The following is an 11210-nucleotide window of genomic DNA, read 5'->3' as shown; positions in this document are numbered from 1 at the left end:
GCGGGATCTAGATATCCATGTTGGCTCCCACATGCTCCTCGATGATCTCATCGGATGAACCACGATGTCGAGGATTCAATCAATCCCATATACAATTCCCTCTGTCAATCGGTACGTTACTTGCCCGAGACTGGATTGTCGGTATCCCAATACCTCATTCAATCTCGTTACCGGCAAGTCACTTTACTCATACTGTAATGCATGATCCCATGATCAACCACTTGGTCACATTGAGCTCATTATGATGATGCATTACCGAGTGGGCCCAGAGATACCTCTCCGTCATACGGAGTGACAAATCCCAGTCTCGATTCGTGCCAACCCAACAGACACTTTCGGAGATACCCGAGTCACCCAGTTATGTTGTGACGTATGGTACACCCAAAGCACTCCTACAGTATCCGGGAGTTGCACAATCTCATGGTCTAAGGAAATGATACTTGACATTTGTAAAAGCTCTAGCAAACGAACTACACGATCTTTAAGCTATGCTTAGGATTGGGTCTTGTCCATCACATCATTCTCCTAATGATGTGATCCCGTTATCAATGACATCCAATGTCCATAGTCAGGAAACCATGACTATCTTTTGATCAACGAGCTAGTCAACTAGAGGCTCACTAGGGACGTGTTGTGGTCTATGTATTCACACATGTATTACGATTTCCGGACAACACAATTATAGCATGAACAATAGACAATTATCATGAACAAAGAAATATAATAATAACCATTTTATTATTGCCTCTAGGGCATGCATATTCCCAATAGTCTCCCACTTGCACTAGAGTCAATAGTCTAGTGACATTGTGATGAATCGAACACCCATGCAGTTCTGGTGTTGATCATGTTTTGCTCTAGGGAGAGGTTTAGTCAACGGATCTGCCATATTCAGGTCCGTATGTACTTTACAAATCTCTATGTCTCCATTTTGAACACTTTCACGAATGGAGTTGGAGCGACGCTTGATATGCCTGGTCTTCCTGTGAAACCTGGGCTCCTTGGCAAGGGCAATAGCTCTAGTGTTGTAACAGAAGAGAGTCATCGGACCCGACGCATTGGGTATGACTCCTAGGTCGGAAATGATACTTGACATTCGGAAAAGCTACAGCAAACGAACTACACGATCTTTGAGCTAAGCTTAGGATTGGGTCTTGTCCATCACATCATTCTCCTAATGATGTGATCCCGTTATCAATGACATCCAATGTCCATAGTTAGGAAACCATGACTATCTTTTGATCAACGAGCTAGTCAACTAGAGGCTCACTAGGGACGTGTTGTGGTCTATGTATTCACACATGTATTACGATTTCCGGATAACACAATTATAGCATGAACAATAGACAATTTTCATGAACAAGGAAATATAATAATAACCATTTTATTATTGCCTCTAGGGCATATTTCCAACAGTCTCCCACTTGCACTAGAGTCAATAATCTAGTTACATTGTGATGAATCGAACACCCATAGAGATCTGGTGTTGATCATGTTTTGCCCTAGGGAGATGTTTAGTCAACGGATCTTCCACATTCAGGTCCGTATGTACTTTACAAATATCTATGTCTCCATTTTGAACACTTTCACGAATGGAGTTGAAGCGGCGCTTGATATGCCTAGTCTTTCTGTGAAACCTGGGCTCCTTGGCAAGGGCAATAGCTCCAGTGTTGTCACAGAAGAGAGTCATCGGGCCCGACGCATTGGGAATGACTCCTAGGTCGGTAATGAACTCCTTCACCCAGATTGCTTCTTGTGCTGCCTCCGAGACTGCCATGTACTCCGCTTCACATGTAGATCCCGCCACAATGCTTTGCTTGCAACTGCACCAGCTTACTGCCCCACCATTCAAAATATACACGTATCCGGTTTGTGACTTAGAGTCATCCAGATCTGTGTCGAAGCTAGCATCGACGTAACCCTTTACGACGAGTTCTTCGTCACCTCCATAAATGAGAAACATATCCTTAGTCCTCTTCAGGTACTTCAGGATATTCTTGACCGCTGTCCGGTGTTCCATGCCGGGATTACTTTGGTACCTTCCTACCAAACTTACGGCAAGGTTTACATCAGGTCTGGTACACAGCATAGCATACATGATAGACCCTATGGCCGAGGCATAGGGGACGACACTCATCTTTTCTCTATCTTCTGCCGTGGTCGGGCATTGAGCCGTGCTCAATCTTGTACCTTGCAATACAGGCAAGAACCCCTTCTTTGACTGATCCATATTGAACTTCTTCAATATCTTGTCAAGGTACGTACTCTGTGAAAGACCAATGAGGCGTCTCGATCTATCTCTATAGATCTTGATGCCTAATATGTAAGCAGCTTCTCCAAGATCCTTCATTGAAAAACACTTGTTCAAGTAGGCCTTTATGCTGTCCAAGAATTCTATATCATTTCCCATCAACAGTATGTCATCCACATACAATATGAGAAATGCTACAGAGCTCCCACTCACTTTCTCGTAAATGCAGACTTCTCCATAAGTCTGCGTAAACCCAAACGCTTTGATCATCTCATCAAAACGAATGTTCCAACTCCGAGATGCTTGCACAAGCCCATAGATCGAGCGTTGGAGCTTGCACACCTTATCAGCATTCTTAGGATCGACAAAACCTTCCGGCTGCATCATATACAATTCTTCCTTAAGGAAACCATTAAGGAATGCCATTTTGACGTCCATTTGACATATTTCATAATCATAGAATGCGGCAATTGCTAACATGATTCGGACAGACTTCAGCTTCTCTACGGGTGAGAAAGTCTCATCGTAGTCAACCCCTTGAACTTGTCGATAACCCTTAGAGACAAGCCGAGCTTTATAGATGGTTACATTACCATCCGTGTGTGTCTTCTTCTTAAAGATCCATTTATTTTCTATGGCTCGCCGATCATCGGGCAAGTCATTCAAAGTCCATACTTGTTTTCATACATGGATCCTGAAGGAAATATGCCCTAGAGGCAATAATAAAGTTATTATTTATTTCCTTATATATCATGATAAAAGTTTATTATTCATGCTAGAATTGTATTAACCGGAAACATAATACATGTGTGAATACATAGACAAACAGAGTGTCACTAGTATGCCTCTACTAGACTAGCTTGTTAATCAAAGATGGTTATGTTTCCTAACCATGGACAAAGAGTTGTCATTTGATTAACAGGATCACATCATTACATGAATGATCTGATTGACATGACCCATTCCATTAGCTTAGCACCCGATCGTTTAGTATGTTGCTATTTCTTTCTTCATGACTTATACATGTTCCTATGACTATGAGATTATGCAACTCCCGTTTGCCAGAGGAACACTTTGTGTGCTACCAAACGTCACAACGTAACTGGGTGATTATAAAGGAGCTCTACAGGTGTCTCCAAAGGTACATGTTGGGTTGGCATATTTCGAGATTAGGATTTGTCACTCCGATTGTCGGAGAGGTATCTCTGGGCCCTCTCGGTAATGCACATCACATAAGCTTGAAAGCATTGCAACTAATGAGTTAGTCGTGAGATGATGTATTACGGAACGAGTAAAGAGACTTGCCGGTAACGAGATTGAACTAGGTATTGGATACCGACGATCGAATCTCGGGCGAGTAACATACCGATGACAAAGGGAACAACGTATGTTGTTATGCGGTCTGACCGATAAAAGATCTTCGTAGAATATGTAGGAACCAATATGAGCATCCAGGTTCCGCTATTGGTTCTTGACCGGAGACGTGTCTTGGTCATGTCTACATTGTTCTCGAACCCGTAGGGTCCGCACGCTTAAGGTTACGATGATAGTTATATTATGAGTTTATGCATTTTTGATGTACCGAAGTTTGTTCGGAGTCCCGGATGTGATCACGGAAATGACGAGGAGTCTCAAAATGGTTGAGACATAAATATTGATATATTGGAAGCCTATGTTTGGAAATCGGAAGTGTTCCGGGTGAAATCGGGATTTTACCGGAGTACCGGGAGGTTACCGGAACCCCCCGGGAGGTATATGTGCCTTAGTGGGCCTTAGTGGAAGAGAGGAGAGGTGGCCAGAGATGGGCCGCGTGCCCCTCCCCTCCTTGGTCCGAATAGGGCAAGGAGAGGGGGCCGGCCCCCCTTCCTCCTCTCTCTCCTCTTTTCCCCCCTCCGCGAATCCTATTCCAACTAGGAAAGGGGGGGAGTCCTACTCCCGGAAGGAGTAGGACTCCTCCTGGGGCGCCACCTCTTGGCCGGCCAGCCCCCCCTTTGAGCCTTTATATACGGAGGCATGGGACACCCCTAGAGGAACAAGTTGATCCACGTGATCATATTCTTAGCCGTGTGCGGTGCCCCCTTCTACCATAGTCCTCGATAATATTGTAGCGGTGCTTAGGCGAAGCCTTGCGACGGTAGTACATCAAGATCGTTACCACGCCGTTGTGCTGACGGAACTCTTCCCTGACACTTTGCTGGATCGGAGTCCGGGAATCATCATCGAGCTGAACGTGTGCTAGAACTCGGAGGTGCCGTAGTTTCGGTGCTTGATCGGTCGGGCCGTGAAGACGTACGACTACATCAACCAAGTTAACGCTTCCGTTGTCGATCTACAAGGGTACGTAGATCATACTCTCCCCTCTCGTTGCTATGCATCACCATGATCTTGCGTGTGCGTAGGAATTTTTTTGAAATTACTACGTTCCCCAACAGTGGCATCCGAGCCTAGTTTTTATATGTTGATGTTATATGCACGAGTAGAACACAAGTGAGTTGTGGGCGATATAAGTCATACTGCTTACCAGCATGTCATACTTTGGTTCGGCGGTATTGTTGGATGAAGCGGCCCGGACCGACATTACGCGTACGCTTACGCGAGACTGGTTCTCCTGACGTGCTTTGCACATAGGTGGCTTGCGGGTGACAGTTTCTCCAACTTTAGTTGAACCGAGTGTGGCTACGCCCGGTCCTTGCGAACGTTAAAACAGCACCAACTTGACAAACTATCGTTGTGGTTTTGATGCGTAGGTAAGATTGGTTCTTGCTTAAGCCCATAGCAGCCACGTAAAACTTGCAACAACAAAGTAGAGGACGTCTAACTTGTTTTTGCAGGGCATGTTGTGATGTGATATGGTCAAGACATGATGCTAAATTTTATTGTATGAGATGATCATGTTTTGTAACCGAGTTATCGGCAACCGGCAGGAGCCATATGGTTGTAGCTTTATTGTATGCAATGCAATCGCCCTGTAATGCTTTACTTTATCACTAAGCGGTAGCGATAGTCGTAGAAGCATAAGATTTGCGAGACGACAACGATGCTACGATGGAGATCAAGGTGTCGCGCCGGTGACGATGGTGATCACGACGGTGCTTCAAGGATGGAGATCACAAGCACAAGATGATGATGGCCATATCATATCACTTATATTGATTGCATGTGATGTTTATCTTTTATGCATCTTATCTTGCTTTGATTGACGGTAGCATTATAAGATGATCTCTCACTAAATTTCAAGATAAAAGTGTTCTCCCAGAGTATGCACCGTTGCCAAAGTTCGTCGTGCCCAGACACCATGTGATGATCGGGTGTGATAAGCTCTATGTCCATCTACAACGGGTGCAAGCCAGTTTTGCACACGCAGAATACTCAGGTTATACTTGACGAGCCTAGCATATGCAGATATGGCCTCGGAACACTGAGATCGAAAGGTCGAGCGTGAATCATATAGTAGATATGATCAACATTGCGATGTTCACCATTTAAAACTACTCCATTTCACGTGATGATCGGTTATGGTTTAGTTGATTTGGATCACGTGATCACTTAGATGATTAGAGGGATGTCTATCTAAGTGGGAGTTCTTGAGTAATATGATTAATTGAACTTAAATTTATCATGAACTTAGTCCCTGATAGTATCTTGCTTGTTTATGTTAATTGTAGATAAATGGCCCGTGCTGTTGTTCCGTTAAATTTTAATGCGTTCCTTGAGAAAGCAAAGTTGAAAGATGATGGTAGCAATTACACGGACTGGGTCCGTAACTTGAGGATTATCCTCATTGCTGCATAGAAGAATTACGTCCTGGAAGCACCGCTGGGTGCCAGGCCTGCTGCTGGAGCAACACCAGATGTTATGAACGTCTGGCAGAGCAAAGCTGATGACTACTCGATAGTTCAGTGTGCCATGCTTTACGGCTTAGAATCGGGACTTCGACGATATTTTGAACATCATGGAGCATATGAGATGTTCCAGGAGTTGAAGTTAATATTTCAAGCAAATGCCCGGATTGAGAGATATGAAGTCTCCAATAAGTTCTATAGCTGCAAGATGGAGGAGAACAGTTCTGTCAGTGAGCATATACTCAAAATGTCTGGGTATAATAATCACTTGATTCAATTGGGAGTTAATCTTCCAGATGATTGCGTCATTGACATAATTCTCCAATCACTGCCACCAAGCTACACGAGCTTTGTGATGAACTATAATATGCAAGGGATGAATAAGACTATTCCCGAGCTCTTCGCAATGCTGAAAGCTGCGGAGGTAGAAATCAAGAAGGAGCATCAAGTGTTGATGGTCAACAAGACCACTAGTTTCAAGAAAAAGGGCAAAGGGAAGAAGAAGGGGAACTTCAAGAAGAAAAGCAAGCAAGTTGCTGATCAGGAGAAGAAACCCAAGTCTGGACCTAAGCCTGAAACTGAGTGCTTCTACTGCAAGCAGACTGGTCACTGGAAGCGGAACTGCCCCAAGTATTTGGCAGATAAGAAGGATGTCAAGGTGAACAAAGGTATATGTGATATACATGTTATTGATGTGTACCTTACTAGAGCTCGCAGTAGCACCTGGGTATTTGATACTGTTTCTGTTGCTAATATTTGCAACTCGAAACAGGGACTACGGATTAAGCGAACACTGGCAAAGGACGAGGTGACGATGCGCGTGGGAAATGGTTCTAAAGTCGATGTGATCGCGGTCGGCACACTACCTCTACATCTACCTTCGGGATTAGTATTAGACCTAAATAATTGTTATTTGGTGCCAGCGTTGAGCATGAACATTATATCTGGATCTTGTTTAATGCGAGACGGTTATTCATTTAAATCAGAGAATAATGGTTGTTCTATTTATATGAGTAATATCTTTTATGGTCATGCACCTTTGAAGAGTGGTCTATTTTTGATGAATCTCGATAGTAGTAACACACATATTCATAATGTTGAAGCCAAAAGATGCAGAGTTGATAATGATAGTGCAACTTATTTGTGGCACTGCCGTTTAGGTCATATCGGTGTAAAGCGCATGAAGAAACTCCATACCGATGGACTTTTGGAACCTCTTGATTATGAATCACTTGGTACTTGCGAACCGTGCCTTATGGGCAAGATGACTAAAACACCGTTCTCCGGTACAATGGAGAGAGCAACAGATTTGCTGGAAATCATACATACAGATGTATGTGGTCCGATGAATGTTGAGGCTCGTGGCGGATATCGTTATTTTCTCACCTTCACAGATGATTTAAGCAGATATGGGTATATCTACTTAATGAAGCATAAGTCTGAAACATTTGAAAAGTTCAAAGAATTTCAGAGTGAAGTTGAAAATCATCGTAACAAGAAAATAAAGTTTCTGTGATCTAATCGTGGAGGAGAATATTTGAGTTACGAGTTTGGTCTACATCTGAAACAATGCGGAATAGTTTCGCAACTCACGCCACCCGGAACACCTCAGCGTAATGGTGTGTCCGAACGTCGTAATCGTACTTTACTTGATATGGCGCGATCTATGATGTCTCTTACAAATTTACCGCTATCATTTTGGGGTTATGCTTTAGAGACGGCCGCATTCACGTTAAATAGGGCACCATCAAAATCCGTTGAGACGACACCTTATGAACTATGGTTTGGCAAGAAACCAAAGTTGTCGTTTCTTAAAGTTTGGGGCTGTGATGCTTATGTGAAAAAGCTTCAACCTGATAAGCTCGAACCCAAATCGGAGAAATGCGTCTTCATAGGATACCCAAAGGAGACTGTTGGGTACACCTTCTATCACAGATCCGAAGGCAAGACATTCGTTGCTAAGAATGGATCCTTTCTAGAGAAGGAGTTTCTCTCGAAAGAAGTGAGTGGGAGGAAAGTAGAACTTGACGAGGTAACTGTACCTGCTCCCTTATTGGAAAGTAGTACATCACAGAAACCTGTTTCTACGACACCTACACCAATTAGTGAGGAAGCTAATGATAATGATCATGAAACTTCAGAACAAGATACTACTGAACCTCGTAGATCAACCAGAGTAAGATCCGCACCAGAGTGGTACGGTAATCCTGTTCTGAAAGTCATGCTACTAGATCATGATGAACCTATGAACTATGAAGAAGCGATGGTGAGCCCAGATTCCGCAAAATGGCTAGAAGCCATGAAATCTGAGATGGGATCCATGTATGAGAACAAAGTATGGACTTTGGTTGACTTCCCCGATGATCGGCAAGCAATTGAGAATAAATGGATCTTCAAGAAGAAGACTAACGCTGACGGCAATGTTACTGTCTACAAAGCTCGACTTGTCGCAAAAGGTTTTCGACAAGTTCAAGGGGTTGACTACGATGAGACCTTCTCACCCGTAGCGATGCTTAAGTCTGTCCGAATCATGTTATCAATTGCCGCATTTTATGATTATGAAATTTGGTAGATGGATGTCAAAACTGCATTCCTGAATGGATTTCTGGAAGAAGAGTTGTATATGATGCAACCAGAAGGTTTTGTCGATCCAAAGGGAGCTAACAAAGTGTGCAAGCTCCAGCGATCCATTTATGGACTGGTGCAAGCCTCTCGGAGTTGGAATAAACGCTTTGATAGTGTGATCAAAGCATTTGGTTTTATACAGACCTTTGGAGAAGCCTGTATTTATAAGAAAGTGAGTGGGAGCTCTGTAGCATTTCTGATATTATATGTGGATGACATATTACTGATAGAATTTCTGGATAGCATAAAGGGATACTTGAATAAGAGTTTTTCAATGAAAGACCTTGGTGAAGCTGCTTACATATTAGGCATAAAGATCTATAGAGATAGATCAAGACGCTTAATTGGACTTTCACAAAGCACATACCTTGACAAGATTTTGAAGAAGTTCAAAATGGATCAAGCAAAGAAAGGGTTCTTGCCTGTGTTACAAGGTGTGAAGTTGAGTCAGACTCAATGCCTGACCACTGCAGAAGATAGAGAGAAAATGAAAGATGTTCCCTATGCGTCAGCCATAGGCTCTATCATGTATGCAATGCTGTGTACCAGACCTGATGTGTGCCTTGCTATAAGTCTAGCAGGGAGGTACCAAAGTAATCCAGGAGTGGATCACTGGACAGCGGTCAAGAACATCCTGAAGTACCTGAAAAGGACTAAGGATATGTTTCTCGTATATGGAGGTGACAAAGAGCTCATCGTAAACGGTTACGTTGATGCAAGCTTTGACACTGATCCGGACGATTCTAAATCGCAAACTGGATACGTGTTTACATTAAACGGTGGAGCTGTCAGTTGGTGCAGTTCTAAATAGAGTGTCGTGGCGGGATCTACGTGTGAAGCGGAATACATAGCTGCTTCGGAAGGAGCGAATGAAGGAGTCTGGATGAATGAGTTCATATCCGATCTAGATGTCATACCTAGTGCATCGGGTCCAATGCAAATCTTTTGTGACAATACTGGTGCAATTGCCTTGGCAAAGGAATCCAGATTTCACAAGAGAACCAAGCACATCAAGAGACGCTTCAATTCCATCCGGGATCTAGTCCAGGTGGGAGACATAGAGATTTGCAAGAGACATACCGATCTGAATGTAGCAGACCCGTTGGCTAAGCCTCTTCCACGAGCAAAACATGATCAGCACCAAGGCTCCATGGGTGTTAGAATCATTACTGTGTAATCTAGATTATTGACTCTAGTGCAAGTGGGAGACTGAAGGAAATATGCCCTAGAGGCAATAATAAAGTTATTATTTATTTCCTTATATATCATGATAAAAGTTTATTATTCATGCTAGAATTGTATTAACCGGAAACATAATACATGTGTGAATACATAGACAATCAGAGTGTCACTAGTATGCCTCTACTAGACTAGCTTGTTAATCAAAGATGGTTATGTTTCCTAACCATGGACAAAGAGTTGTCATTTGATTAACAGGATCACATCATTAGATTAATGATCTGATTGACATGACCCATTCCATTAGCTTAGCACCCGATCGTTTAGTATGTTGCTATTGCTTTCTTCATGACTTATACATGTTCCTATGACTATGAGATTATGCAACTCCCGTTTGCCAGAGGAACACTTTGTATGCTACCAAACGTCACAACGTAACTGGGTGATTATAAAGGAGCTCTACAGGTGTCTCCAAAGGTACATGTTGGGTTGGCGTATTTCGAGATTAGGATTTGTCACTCCGAGTGCCGGAGAGGTATCTCTGGGCCCTCTCGGTAATGCACATCACATAAGCCTTGCAAGCATTGCAACTAATGAGTTAGTTGTGAGATGATGTATTACGGAACGAGTAAAGAGACTTGCCGGTAACGAGATTGAACTAGGTATTGGATACCGACGATCGAATCTCGGGCAAGTAACATACCGATGACAAAGGGAACAACGTATTTTGTTATGCGGTCTGACCGATAAAAGATCTTCGTAGAATATGTAGGAACCAATATGAGCATCCAGGTTCCGCTATTGGTTATTGACCGGAGGCGTGTCTCGGTCCTGTCTACATTGTTCTCGAACCCGTAGGGTCCGCACGCTTAAGGTTACGATGACAGTTATATTACGAGTTTATGCATTTTGATGTACCGAAGGTTGTTCGGAGTCCCGGATGTGATCATGGACATGACGAGGAGTCTCGAAATGGTCGAGACATAAAGATTGATATGTTGGAAGCCTATGTTTGGATATCGGAAGTGTTCCGGGTGAAATCGGGATTTTACCGGAGTACCGGGAGGTTACCGGAACCCCATGGGAGGTATATGGGCCTTAGTGGGCCTTAGTGGAAGAGAGGAGAGGTGGCCAGAGATGGGCCGCGCGCCCCTCCCCCCCTTGGTCCGAATAGGACAAGGAGAGGGGGCCGGCCCCCCTTCCTCCTCTCTCTCCTCTTTCCCCCCCTCCGCGAATCCTATTCCAACTAGGAAAGGGGGGAAGTCCTACTCCTGGAAGGAGTAGGACTCCTCCTGGCGCGCCACCTCTTGGCC

This window comes from Triticum dicoccoides, chromosome 7A (genome assembly GCF_002162155.2).
Source record: "Triticum dicoccoides isolate Atlit2015 ecotype Zavitan chromosome 7A, WEW_v2.0, whole genome shotgun sequence".
Classification (NCBI taxonomy): domain Eukaryota; kingdom Viridiplantae; phylum Streptophyta; class Magnoliopsida; order Poales; family Poaceae; genus Triticum; species Triticum dicoccoides.
The sequence above is the reverse complement of the archived record's forward strand: the minus strand, read 5'-3'. Positions refer to the sequence as shown.